The sequence below is a fragment of the Canis lupus genome, chromosome 8, assembly GCF_003254725.2.
Source record: "Canis lupus dingo isolate Sandy chromosome 8, ASM325472v2, whole genome shotgun sequence".
NCBI lineage: Eukaryota > Metazoa > Chordata > Mammalia > Carnivora > Canidae > Canis > Canis lupus.
In genome coordinates, this window is record NC_064250.1 from 62,685,973 (window position 1) to 62,699,315 (window position 13,343).

General features: G+C 40.9%; 1 protein-coding gene and 1 long non-coding RNA gene across 24 annotated transcripts in view; one reads left to right on the forward strand and one right to left on the reverse strand.

Annotated features, from left to right (window-relative positions):
* BTBD7 (BTB domain containing 7) overlaps window positions 1-4,459 on the reverse strand; it is a 109,466-nt gene extending 105,007 nt beyond the window's left edge. Inside the window, exons 1-4 of one of the 14 annotated variants that reach the window (XM_049113436.1) lie at window positions 4,221-4,455; window positions 3,783-3,967; window positions 2,636-2,704; window positions 337-476 (exon numbers count right to left, since the gene is read on the reverse strand). The gene's annotated coding sequence lies outside the window, so the exon portion shown is untranslated. Of the gene's footprint in view, window positions 1-336; window positions 477-2,635; window positions 2,705-3,457; window positions 3,742-3,763; window positions 3,968-4,208 lie in introns of those variants that run through there. The other 13 variants (XM_049113432.1, XR_007412514.1, XM_049113439.1 and 10 more) reach the window with 13 other exon arrangements.
* The window catches only part of LOC112657835 (uncharacterized), a 29,681-nt gene continuing 20,118 nt past the window's right edge, over window positions 3,781-13,343 (forward strand). The window contains exons 1-2 of one of the 10 annotated variants that reach the window (XR_007412516.1): window positions 3,781-3,971; window positions 4,487-4,948. This is a non-coding gene — a long non-coding RNA (uncharacterized LOC112657835). Of the gene's footprint in view, window positions 3,972-4,171; window positions 4,968-13,343 lie in introns of those variants that run through there. The other 9 variants (XR_007412518.1, XR_007412519.1, XR_003135340.3 and 6 more) reach the window with 9 other exon arrangements.

A 13,343-nucleotide genomic window follows, 5' to 3' on the forward strand; every position in this document is an offset into this window, starting at 1 on the left:
AAGAGAAATGTGTGAATTCTATTTATAATTTTAAACCTTCTAGCAGCCATGTTAAAAGAACTAAAAAGAAATGGCTATAATTAATATTTATAGTGTATTTTAAACCAAATATATCTAAAATTGTATCACATCAAATATGTAATCAATATAAAAACTTTATTAATGATATATTTGCATTATTTTTTCTTACTAAATGCAGTGGACTGAATGCTTGCATTCCCCTCCCTCAGTTTCATATGTTGAAATCCTGACTCTTAATGAGATGATATTTGAAGGTGGGGCCTCTGGAAAGTGATTAGCTTATGAGGGTAGAGTCCTCATGAATGGGATCCATACCTTTATAGAAGAGATCCCAGAGAGTTCCCATCCCCTTTCTCCCCTGTGTAGACACGGTCTGACAGCTTTCCATGAACCAGGAAGTGAGCTTTCACCAGACACCAAATCTGCCTATGCCTTGATATTGGACTTCCCAGCCTCTAGGACCATAAGGAAAAAATGTTTGTTACTTAAGCCTCCCAGCCTGCAGTACTTTGTTATAACAGCCTGAACAGCCTAAGGCACCAAATTTTTGTACTTGGCAGTAACAGTCACAGTTCAATTTGGAAGCTAGTTTTCATCCAAAATACTTCCACTATATTTAGATTTCATAAAATGTATAGCTGAAAAAGTAGACTGAAATGCCCACAGTCTTACCAATATAGAAGTTCTCTAATAAATTAATCAGGTATAAAATTAAAATTAAGTAATATTCAAATTCAAATTCAATAATATGAAAAATTCTGTTCTTTAGTGGTATTTGCCACATTCCAAGGGCTCAGAAGGCACAGAAAGCTAGTAGATATTGTATAGCACATGTGGCTAGTGGGTATCAATTACTGCAATGATTTCTCACTCTATATATCTCCACAGAACAGCCAGGGCGATTGTCCCTGGTTAGAGCCCTTAGTGGCTTCCCATGACATTTAGTAAATCCCAATGGCTCAAGTGGGACATTCACTTTGAGGCAGATGAAAAGCTCCCATGTTTACCAATATTTCTTCCTTCCATTACAATGATAGTAAAGAAGTATAAGAGGAAATCAATCCATGAGTGAAAGTAGATGTGGAAGAGCAGGGCTATATTAGCAAATCAAGTTTTGGTGAGCTTCTCTAAGATTGAAGGCAAATCAACAAAATTGATTGGTAAAGCAGAGAAGAAGGAGCCACAGCTTCAAGTACACAAGAAGCTGCAGGGGAAAAGAGAGATGCCTTCCATTTAAATGATCTCAGATACTTAAATGATTGGCTACAAAGACCTAGAGTGGGAAGAAAGGCACAAGTTCAAGGTAACTGATGGAAAACAGTGTGTAGGAGGTATGTGTGGATCAGCTGCTTCTCTTCTCTTCCCTCAACTTTGTGCATATTTTGGCAGTGTTTGTCCTAGGCAGTAGCTAGAGAACTCTTCTAAAGAAACCAAGTTATGTCCTGGGATGGCAGTAGTTAAAAGCCCAGAGTAGAACCTTATGCACTTGGGACACCTGGGTGGCTCAGTGGTTGAGTATTGGCCTTTGGCTTCGGGCATGAACCCAGAATCCCAGGGTCGAGTCCCACATCAGGGCCCGTGTAGAGCCTGCTTCTCCTTCTGCTTATGTCTCTGCCTCTCTCTCTCTCTCTCTCTCTGTGTGTGTGTGTCTCATGAATAAATAAATAAAATCTTAAAAAAAAAAAAAAGGAAGCTTTAGCATGGGGGTGAGAGAGGAAGTCTTCCTGCCTGCCTGTTGAAGTAGTCAGCCTGCACATACAGATCACATAATCAGCATTTTCATTCTGGAAAGAGATTGGTGATAGAAAAGAACCCAAGTAATTCATCTGGCTCCTCATATTCAAAAACACAAAAGGAAAAAAAAACACAAAAGGACAACCAAGGGCCATAAGATAGTTGCACAAAACCAACAGAGCCAAAATGAAGAAGACTTCACCCTAGGAGAACAGAAATAGTTCAGGGAACAGTGGTGAACTTTTTAAAAAGTTAAAATTGGGCAGTCCCGGTGGCGCAGCGGTTTAGCGCCGCCTGCAGCCCAGGGCGTGATCTGGAGACCCTGGATGGAGTCCCACGTCCGGCTCTCTGCATGGAGCCTGCTTTTCCCTCTGCCTGTGTCTCTGCCTCTCTCTCTCTCTCTCTCTCTCTGCATCTCTATGAATAAATAAATAAAATCTTTAAAAAATAAAAAGTTAAAATTAATATTCTCAGAGAAATTTGAGGAGACAGTGCATCTATAAAATATAAATAGGAGACTCTTAAAAAATACCCCATATAGGGGTGCCTGGCTGGCTCAGTCAGAAGAGCATGTGACCCTTGATCTCAGGGTCATGAATTTGAGCCCCACAGTAGGTGGAGAGATTACTTAAAAACCCAAATAAGTAATAAGTATTGGAAATATAATTCTAAAATGGAAAACTCAACAGAAAGGCTAGAGAAAAAAGTCAAGGGAATTTCTCAGAATGTAGAGCAAGAGGACAAAAAGAAATATTGAAATGCAGAGATGACCCACAAAGAAGAGCCAACATACATCTAATAGGAGTTTCAGATTGAGAGTAGAGAAAAAGTAGATCTCCCAGAAAGGAAAGCTCCATGTCTTCAAATAGAAAGGTCTCACCCTGTGCTAATCCATTTGAATGATAGCCATATCTTGGAGAAACTTCACAAGTCCAAAGATAAAAGAGTCCTAAAAAGATTCCAAAAAGAAAAATAAATCAGAAGTTGAGAACAATATTGGCATCACACTTCTTATCAGTTACACTATATACTAGAACACAAGGGAATAATGCCTTTAAAATTTCTGGGGGACAATGAGTTTGAGCCTCGAATTTTATAGCCAGGCAAATTAGCATTTAAGTGAGGAGCAGACTAAAGTTGTCTTTTTTTACTTCCAAGGACTGAGGAAATTTATCACTTATAGATCACTCCTAAAAGAACTGTTTAAGGGTATACTACAGGAAAATGAAATAGGCATCTAAAAAAGAGGAAGATAATTAGGTTGAAGGAGTTGGGCAATCATAGGAAATCCTAGAATGCAATAGGCTTGAAAAGGAAATAGTGTGAAGAAATCAGATCTTCTTAGAGACTGAAACAGGTTTATTACAGTATTACATTTAAAAAACCTCAGTATATTCCATTTTTCCTTCCAGAGCTACAAGTGTAGTGATGCCACCTTCTCCACTAGGTCCACACTCTTATTTGATCCTGTCACGAATGTTTTTTTTATATTATCAGTGCACTAGAGGTAATTCTTCTTTGGTTTTCAATGTTGGGAATTAAATTATAGACAAAAGTATGGAAAATGTAGCTAACATTAGAGAACAGAATATAAATGTTACAAACTCTGCCAATGAGAAGTAATGCTCGTTGAGAGGTACAAGTGCCGAGGACAGAAAGACAAAGGGAAGTTAAGTGAAGGGTGTTGAATCTTTTGCCTTACCGAGCAGAAAATTAAGACATACTGTGCGCGGGGTTGGAGGACTGGGCAGGGAGAACAGGGGAGAGGGCAGCTTGGGAAGGGTAAGACACTGAGCTCAGGTGCACAGGGATGAGGGCTAACGGGTGTGATCTGCAGGGAGGCGGGTGTCAAACGGCAGCAAACGAGTGTGAGGCTTGGGTTGAGCGGAAGGAGTGGGGACATGGGCGGAGCTTAGCATATTTCTGAGCGGAAGGGGCGGGGCAAGGGGAAAAGATGAACAGGGGGGAGGGGAGGGATGCCCTTTGCATCCAGCGCGCCTGCGCAAACCAGATGTGTGGGAGCTCACGCCGTCCTGCCTTCCCTCGCTTGGCCTGGCGCGTGCGGTGTCGTCGGCCTCGCCTCGCCTCGGCGGCGCCCGCCTGTTGGTTCTTTGTCGGCTTCCCAGCTGCCGCGTGACCCCCCGGGCCTGCAGCCCCGCCGCCGCCTGGTCCACTTGCAGCCCCTCCGCCGCCGCCAGCGCCCCAAATAGTCCTTGGTGAGGGGAAGGCCCACGCTTCAGGGCGGCGCGGAGCGGGGTGCGGGCGGGCGAGGGGCGCCCCAACGGGCGGGGACCTGAGGGCCCGGGGCTCCTGTGGGGCGGGGGTGCCCGGGAGGCCGCCTCCCAGCGGCGCAGACGGTAAGGGCAGAGCCGTGGCCGCCCCGCCCCGCCCCGCCCCGCCCGCCCGGCGCCTGCCGCCCCCGAATGCCCCTCAGCGGTGCGGACGCCCGTTACCTGCCCTCTCACCGGGGGACTCCTGGGCAGCCTCTGCGCTCCGGGGTTCCGAGGTCGGAGCTGTGGGGGAACCGTTAGAAGAGAGAGGCGCTGCCTTCCAAAGATCGAGGTTGGGTCGTCTGGAAAAGGAGGTCCTGCCCCCGAGGCTCTCCCTGAGGCGGCCTGAGGAGCACGGCGGGCGGCCCCGCTTCCTCAGGTGGACGCGGACGCGGTTGGGCCGCGAGTGGCCGGGCCGGTGAGCCGCACGCACCGACGTGGCTTCCGGTCTTCCCTCCCAGGACGGCACCGGCGGGCGGGCTCGAGGTGCTGTTTGTGACCTCCTCAGCGCCTACCCGCACGGTGGGTGGCAGATGCGAGGCCGTGGGGTGCCGCCCCGCCCATCCGGCGGCTGTCAGTGAGTAACCCTGCTTAGCGGGGGTGACGGCACGACCACTGTGGGGATCCGGCTTCATGACTGTGCGTGTCTGGTCCCTGTTTCGCACTTCTCTGGTACTGTGCCTTGCGTGAAGATGAGTGTGTATACCCACTTAAAAATGTTTAAATCAAGCCGAACCATTCATGCACGGTCTGTGATCACAGATTATTTTCTGAGCGTCCTGAAAGCTGATAAAGAATTTCAGGATGATGACCACGACCGTGGGAACAGCAGCGAGAGGGCAGACTGGGTGACGGAGATCCGGACATCAAGTGTATTTTATAGGAGTGAATGCATGTATCTTAGTGACACCAGCATTAGGAGGGTATGTATATAACGGTAAGGTAAGTTTATTTATTTATTTATTTTTTGGTAAGGTAAGTTTAGTTAAATGATTTTCTTTTTTAAAAAAGTTTATTTAGGGCAGCCCCCGTGGCTCAGGGATTTGACCCCGGCTCCGGCCCAGGGCGTGATCCTGGAGTCCTGGGATGGAGTCCACATGGGGCTCCCTGCATGGAACCTGCTTCTCCCTCTGCCTGTGTCTCTGCCTCTCTCTCTCTCTCTCTCTCTGTGTCTCTCATGAATAAAGAAATAAAATCCTAAATAAGTAAACAAATAAATAAATATTTATTTATTTGAGAGAGAGAGAGAATGAGCAGCGGGGAGGGGTAGAGGGAGAGAGAGAGAAGCAGACTCCCTGCTGACCAGGAAGTACAATTCAGGGCTGCCTCGCAGGAGGAGGAGATTATGACCTGAGCAGAAGGCAGACGCTTAACCAACTGAGCCATAGGGGGGTGGGGGGTGGCGGTGAGAGTTAAAAGAATCTTAACTAGTTTTATGTTCCATTAGTACTACCCCTTATTCTAATGAGATCCAGACTTTACTTTTCACTGTGAAAATACAAGTTTTTATTAATTTGCCTTCAATTTACCTGTACATTCTGGGATTTAGTCTCATTGTACTTTATTTGTACCTCTCATTGTTTATTGATTTTGTTATTCTAAATTGCCTTTCAAGTTTGAAGAATCACATACACCTTTGAATTTTATGTTATTCACTTTTTTTTTTAAAGTAGGCTTCATGCCCAGCATGGAGCCCAGTGCAGGGCTTGAACTCATGACCCTGAGATGAACACCTGAGATGAGATCAAGAGCTAGACGTTTAACCAGCTGAGCCGCCCAGGGGCCCCATACCTTTATTTGAATTTTGGTCACTTTGCCCATTATGGTGACTGTGGGCGACCGACCTAAACTCTGAACCTGTTTCCTTATCTATATAATGGGAACTTAAAATTACTCTCTTGAAGGGATGTTGTGGGGGAATAAAACACTGAACAAAGATAAAACACCCCCCAGCATAGTGCCTGAAACAGAGTAATCAATAGAAGTTATTGTTAAGAAATATGTGTATGTTAATATTCATTCATCAAGTATCATATTTATGTTATGTACCAAGTATTGTCAATGAACTGAAAATAGATCTCTGTCTTTATAGAGTGTAGAGGACTTGGATTCTGTTTACTTCAATATTGTATTTGCATTTTGAAATTTATGTTGGTGTGTTACGTTTCTCTAGAGAAACTGAGCCAATTGTGTATATTTATATATATATAGAGAGAGAGAGTGAGAGATTGACTGATTTTAAGGAATTGGCTTACAATTGTGGATGCTGGCAAGTTCAAAATCTAGGTAGAGGTCTCTGGCAGGCTGGAGACAGGAAAGAGTTGCAGTTTGAATCTGAAGTCAGTTAGCTGGTGGAATTAAACTCTCAGAAGAAGTCAGGGTTTTTCTTAAGACCTTCAATTGCTTGGATGTGGCTTACCCGCATCATGAGGGCAATCTGGATTAGTTAGAGTCTACTGATCTAAATGTTATTCCTGTCCAAAAATTACCTTCACAGATCTAGTATGGCATTTGACCAAATATCTGGGTATTGCAGCCTACCTAAGTTGACAGAATTAAACTGTCATGATGGAGTAAAATAAATTTTCAGAGGGAAACCATGAAAAGGATTTGATACCTCTAAAATTTAGAAGTATGAATACAGTGGGAAATTGAAATCTTATCCATTTAAGATTCACCTTCTCAGGACATGTGGGTGGCTTGGTTGGGCCTCCATTCTTTTTTTTTTTAATATTTTATTTATTTATTCATGAGAGACACAGAGAGAGAGAGAGAGGCAGAGACACAGGCAGAGGGAGAAGCAGGCTCCATGCAGGGAGCCGGGACGTGGGACTCGATCCCGGGTCTCCAGGATCACACCCTGGGCTGCAGGTGGCGCTAAACTGCTGCGCCACCAGGGTTGCCCTTGGGCTTCCATTCTTAATTTCAGCTTGGGTCGTGATCTCAGGGTTAGGAGAGTAAGCCCTGCATCAGGCTCTGCGCTCAGTGGGTTGTCTGCTTGGAATTCTCTCACTCCCTCTCTACCTCCTACCCATGCATATGTCCACACACTCTCTTGCTAAATAAATAAAATCTTAAAGAAACAAAAAGATTTACCTTCTTTGTTCACTGGTGGTAAGTCCACTCTTAGACCCTTTAAAGAACTCTGGCCCATCAGGACACAGACTTAATATTTTGGTTTCTTGTTCCACCAAGACCATGTTCTGCTGTCCATTTTGAACCTTTTTCTTCTCTGACTTGGATGACTTTGTGCTTAAGCTTCTGATGCCTGCCTCTATGTGTTCCAGCTAATGACAGGAAAATGGTTTATCTTTGTCTTGGTTAGGGAGGACTATTGAACTATAGGAGTCTTTACCGTAAAAAAGACTTTAGCACCTAATTTTCTGAACCATTTATTTGACATTTATCATTTTCATGGAATAATGCTGTGTTGGGAAGTGGTAGCTCATTTTGATGACTGAACTCTATTGCCCTATCATGTGACTTAAGTTTTAGCACATAAAGTTGTCACATTCAAAGTAAAGTTGATTCTTATTACTTGGGGTAGTTGTGTTTTATAAAGTTACCATGAACACTGAATTAGTGAATACTGAACCATTGCTCCTAGGAGAAATACCAGGTTACATTCCTGTGAGCCTCTGGTCAACATTTTTGTCAATCTATCAATATATAACCTTGTTTTATGTGTGTTTCTGTTAAAAGTTACCTTATTTAATATGTATTAATGGGACGCCTGGGTGATTCAGCGCCTGAGCATCTGCCTTCAGCTCGGGGCGTGGTCCCGGAGTCCCGGGATCGAGTCCCGCATTGGGCTCCCTGCATGGAGCCTGTTTCTCCCTCTGCCTGTGTCTCTGCCTTTTTCTGTCTGTGTCTCTCATGAATAGATAAATAAAATCTTTTTTAAAAACCCCCAAAAACCCAAAATGCTATTTGACCTCAACATTGCATGATTCAAAATTTTTTGTCACTCTGCATGTCTGTGAGTGATGTGAAAAGTGTTGCATTGGTTTTGGGTTTGAAAATAGTTTTAGTGAGTTTAGGAGTATTTGTAGACATAGTACCTACAAATAATGACGATTAAGTTTTATTCTTATTTTTAATGATTTTATTTATTTATTCATGAGAGACACAGAGAGAGAGAGAGAGAGGCAGAGACACAGGCAGAGGGAGAAGCAGGCTCCATGCAGGAAGCCCAAAGTGGGACTTGATCCCGGGTCCCAAGGATCACACCCTGGGCTGAAGGCGGCACTAAACCACTGAGCCACCTGGGCTGCCCAGGTTTTATTTTTAAATAAAACTTCTTTTGAGAAGAAGTAAGTGGAGAAACCTCATCCCCTGAGGTTGGATTTTTGAGAACTAACTTTAAAAATGTGAGTTTGACTTTGGGGAATAAATGAAATAGTGCAATTTTTGGCTTAAAATGATATTTAAAAGATATTTTATTTATTTATTCATGAGAGACACACAGAGAGAGAGGCAGAGACATAGGCAGAGGAGCAGGCTCCGCTCAGGGAGCCCAATGTGGGACTCCATCTCAGAACTCCAGGATCATGCTGTGAGCCAAAAGCAGAGCTTAACCACTGAGCCATCCAGGTGTCCCAAAATGAAGTTTTTTAAAACAAACTTTTATTTATTTACTTCTTAAAGATTTTATTTATTCATGAGAGACACAGAGAGAGGCAGAGACATAGGCAGAGGGAGAAGCAGGCTCCTTACAGGGAGCTAGTTGTGGGACTTGATCCCCAGACCTAGGATCATTCCCTGAGCTGAAAGCAGACACTCAACCACTCAGCCACCCAGGTGTCCCTAAAATGAGATTTGATAATGACCTGGTGAAACTGACAGAGGGAAACTACAAAACGATTGTAAAATATTTTGATAGTGGTATCATTGGTGGATTAGATAGAACTTTCACTATCCATTTCCCGGAGATGTACTTTATTGGCCTACGTTTGAAAAACAGTTACTCGTTAGTGGTTATATATATTGCCTATCTGTCTCATATTCACAGCCAGATTTAAAATTCCTTGAGGAAGGGTAAGGTATGATAATGTTTTTAATCCTTAGGTGTAGCATTGTGAATAAATAAAAATACTTGCTTTGATCAGAAGACTGAAATGACTCCCTCTTTGCTATAAACAGGTATTTATTGAGCTTCTATTATGTAGTCTATACATAGGAGTATGGATAGTTCCTATTCTGTTGTTTTTATAGCACATAGCTGAAAACTATGTGAGATTTGTTTTGTTTGTTTGTTTTTTAATATACCAATTGAGTGGTTAAGCTGCTGGTAAGACAAATAGGATTCATCTCACTTGCCAAATTCATCTTTTCTAGTAATGGCTCTCTGTAGTGCTGTGTTGAGGAAGATTATAAAAGAAATGGAATAACTTCAATCAGCAGTGTAAATAAAATATATCATCTATACTGATTCAGCATATCAATTTTTCTTTGATAACGTTTGGCAAAGAAATTCATAGAGATTGTAAATTAAGGTCTTTATGTAAGGACTTAGAATTGCATAATTTATTAATTTTTAAGCGTAATGAACACAGTAAGTTTTAAGCATGGTGTATACACAGTATTTGTGGTAGATATTCTTAGATTCTTAAAAGAAAGGTTGATAATTATGAAATATTTCTATTTAGAAGGGTAAAGTGAGTTATTTTTCAATACAGAAAAACCATTTTCTGTAGAAAGTTCTATTTATTTTTAAAGTTCTGTTGCTATGGCAAATTGCTGAATTTGGGTAAATCACTTCTAGAATTCTGTTTCCTTTTCTGTAAAATGAACAGGTTGACCTAGACCAGTGATTTTTAACTTTCTTCTTTATTCGAATTGATATATCATTATTGAAATATTTTGCAATTTTCCATGTGAACAGGGCATTTTGATTTTTTAAAATAGTAACCCGGGATCCCTGGGTGGCGCAGTGGTTTGGCGCCTGCCTTTGGCCCAGGGCACCATCCTGGAGACCCGGGATCGAATCCCACGTCGGGCTCTGGGTGCATGGAGCCTGCTTCTCCCTCTGCCTGTGTCTCTGCCTCTCTCTCTCTCTGTGACTATAATAAATAAAATAAAAAAAAAATAAAATAAAATAGTAACCCGAGTTAGTAAGAATTAAACTTTGTAAATCAAGTATTAATGTATTTAAAAGTATTTAAGAATTAATAATTATATAAAATTGATCCTATTTACAATTCTTCATGAATAAACATGTATGCATAATATTATAATAGTTGGGTTGGCCCTACAGTGGGTAAAATGACTTCTCTAATGTCATCTATATTATGTTAGCCTTCATTTTCTCATGTTCATCACTACACTGTTGCCATCATACTTTTACTTGGCATCACTTAGACTTCCACTCGATTCTCCTCCATCAAGACCTTGCTTTCTTTTTTTTTTTTTTTTAACTTTTTCAGCCTTTCTACCTTATCCACTTTATTTAAATGTTCTATTGCCAATACCTTTAAATTATTTGCCCTTTTATTTTTTTTTGTTTGTGTGCCCTCCAAAATACAAACCATGGGTAAATCGTAGTCCCTCAATTTTGGCTTGGGCAAGTGCTGCACAGGAGATCACAGAATCAGACTATTAGTGCTATTAGAAATCCATTGTCTCTAAACTCATAACCCTGCAGTGCTTCTTAAAACTCTTTTCTGTTTTTCTTTTGGTCAAAGTGGCTAATTTAAATCTCACGTATCTTGACTTTTTATTTTATTAGCTTTCTATTCAATCTTAGCGAACTATTTCATTTTCTTATTTATAGAGAAGTTGTAACTATTCCTTAGTTATTGCCCCCTATTTATAAATATAGTTGAATTCTACCCATCTTTCCTCTAGTGGCAGTAGAAGGAGAATTACCATTATAAGGCTGATCTGTTTGCCTATGCTGGGTCCTACATCTTTATCCTATGGGATACAAAGCTCTAGAAATTGTCTAAATTTGATTCCTCACTACTGATTCTATCTCATATAATTTAAGTATGCTCAGCTTCCAGTCTTTAAAAAAGAAGAAAAAGCCCTAAGATCCCCCTTTAATATAAGGATCCAAGTTTTTTGGTAGCTTTATTGTAATACTTGCTTTATTATGGTGGCCTGGAAGTGAAGCCAAAATATCCAGTTAGCCTGTAATTGAAAATTTATTTCTGCTTCTATCATTCCATTGATGCTGCTATCCAAAGTCATCAGTGGTTCTGTCACTAAATCTAGTAGATAGTTTTTAGTCCTTTTTTGCAGTAGTTGGTATTATTTATTCTGTTTTTGAAATATAGGCATACCTCAGAGATATTAAGGGTTTGATTCTAGACCATCACAATAAAATAAGCCAAATGAATTTTCTGATTTTCCAGCTCATAATGAAATTTATGTTTACACTTCACTGTAGTTTATTAAATGTTCAGTAGTATTACATCTTTAAAAACAATGCACATACCTTAATGTAAAAAATAATATTGCAAAAAAAAATCCTATAATCTCAGCTTTCAGCAAGTCAAAATCTTTTTGTTGGTGAGGAGGGTCTTACCTCAATGTGAATGGTTGCTGACCAGGGTGCTGGTACTTAAGTATGGAGTGGCTGTGGCAACTTCTAAAATAAGATAACAGTGAAGTTTGTCCCACTGATTGGCTCTTCTGTTCACAATTTCTCTGTAGCATGTGATGTTTTTTGATAGCATTATTCTCAAAATAGAATTTCTTTTGAAACTGGATTCATTCTTCTGTAATGCTGCCACTGCTTTATCAACTAAGTTTATGTAATATTCTAAACTTTTTGTTATCTTTTCAACAATCTTCACTGGGGTAGATTCCATCTTAAGAAGTCACTTTCTTTGCCTATCCATAAGCAGCAACTCTTCATTTTTTTAAAACTTTAATCATAAGATTGCAGGAATTCAGTCACATCTTCAGGCTCCACTTTTAATTCTAATTCTTTTGCTGTTTCCACCATATCTTCAGTTTCTTCCTCCACTGAAGTCTTGAACTCCTCAAAGTCATCAATAAGGGTTGGAATCCACTTCTTTCAAACTCCTGTGAATGTTGATATTTTGACCTTTTCCAATGAATCATGAATGTTCTTAATGGCAAAGAATAATGAATCCTTTCCAGGTTTTCAATTTATTTTTCCCAGATTCATCACAGGAATCATTGTCTGTGGCATCTGCAGCTTGTCATGTTATTAAGTAGTAAGACTTGAAACTCATAATTATTCCTTGACCCATGGACTGCAGAATGGATGTTATGTTAGCAGTTATGAAAACAACATTCATGTCCTTGTACACCTCCATCAGAGCTGTGGCTGACCAGTTGCATTGTCAATGAGCAGTAATATTGTGAAAGAAATTTTTTTTCCCTGAGCAGTAATTCCTAGCAATGTGCCTAAAATACTCAGAAAACCATGTTGTAAACAGATGTGCCTTCATCCACGCTTTGTTTATAAACACTGGCAGAGTTGGCCTGGGACAGAAAGCCAAGATATGGTTAAGTCTCTATTAATTATGCAGTAAGAGGGAATCAGAATAATGTGGTATACTCTGAAGGTAAGCTTAGCTCCAAGGGACTAGGAATTCTCAACTTACTGCTCACTGGTTCCCTTTAATGGTTTTCCAGATCTGCTGTCAAATTTTGATTCATGTACACAATGCGTTTTGATTATAGCTAAGTGTTCAAGCATACCTTGGAGATATTGTCTGTTTGTTTCCAAACCACTGCAATAAAGCAAGTCAAATTTTTTGGTTTCACAGTGCATGAAAAAGTTATGTTTATATTATAGTGTAGTCTCTTAAATGTGCCATTGCATTATGTCTAAAAATACAATGTATATACCTTAATTAAAAGATATGTTATTGCCAAAAATGTTAACAACTGGGGCCTTTGGGTGGTGCAGTTGGTTAAGCCTCCAGCTCTTGGTTTTGGCTCAGGTCATGATCTCAGGATTGTGAGATTGAGCTCTGCATCAGACTTTGCTCTCAGTGCAGAGTCTGGTTAAGACCCTCTTCTTCTGCCCCTACCTCTTGCACACTCACTCTCTCTCAAATAGATAAATAAATCTTTAAGAAAAATGCTTACCATCATTTGAGCTTTCAGTGAGTCAATCTTTTTGCTGGTGAAGGGTTTCGCTTCAATGGCTGCTGAAAGTTGGGGTGGCAGTGGCAACAGTGAAGTTTGCCTCATTGATAGGCTCTTTCTTTTACAAATCATTACTCTGTAGCATGCAGTGAGTAATAATATTTTGAAATATTACCAAGCAGTAGATCTCAATAGTGGGCTTAAAACATTCAGTAAACCATCTTGTAAACAAATGGGCTGTTATCCAGG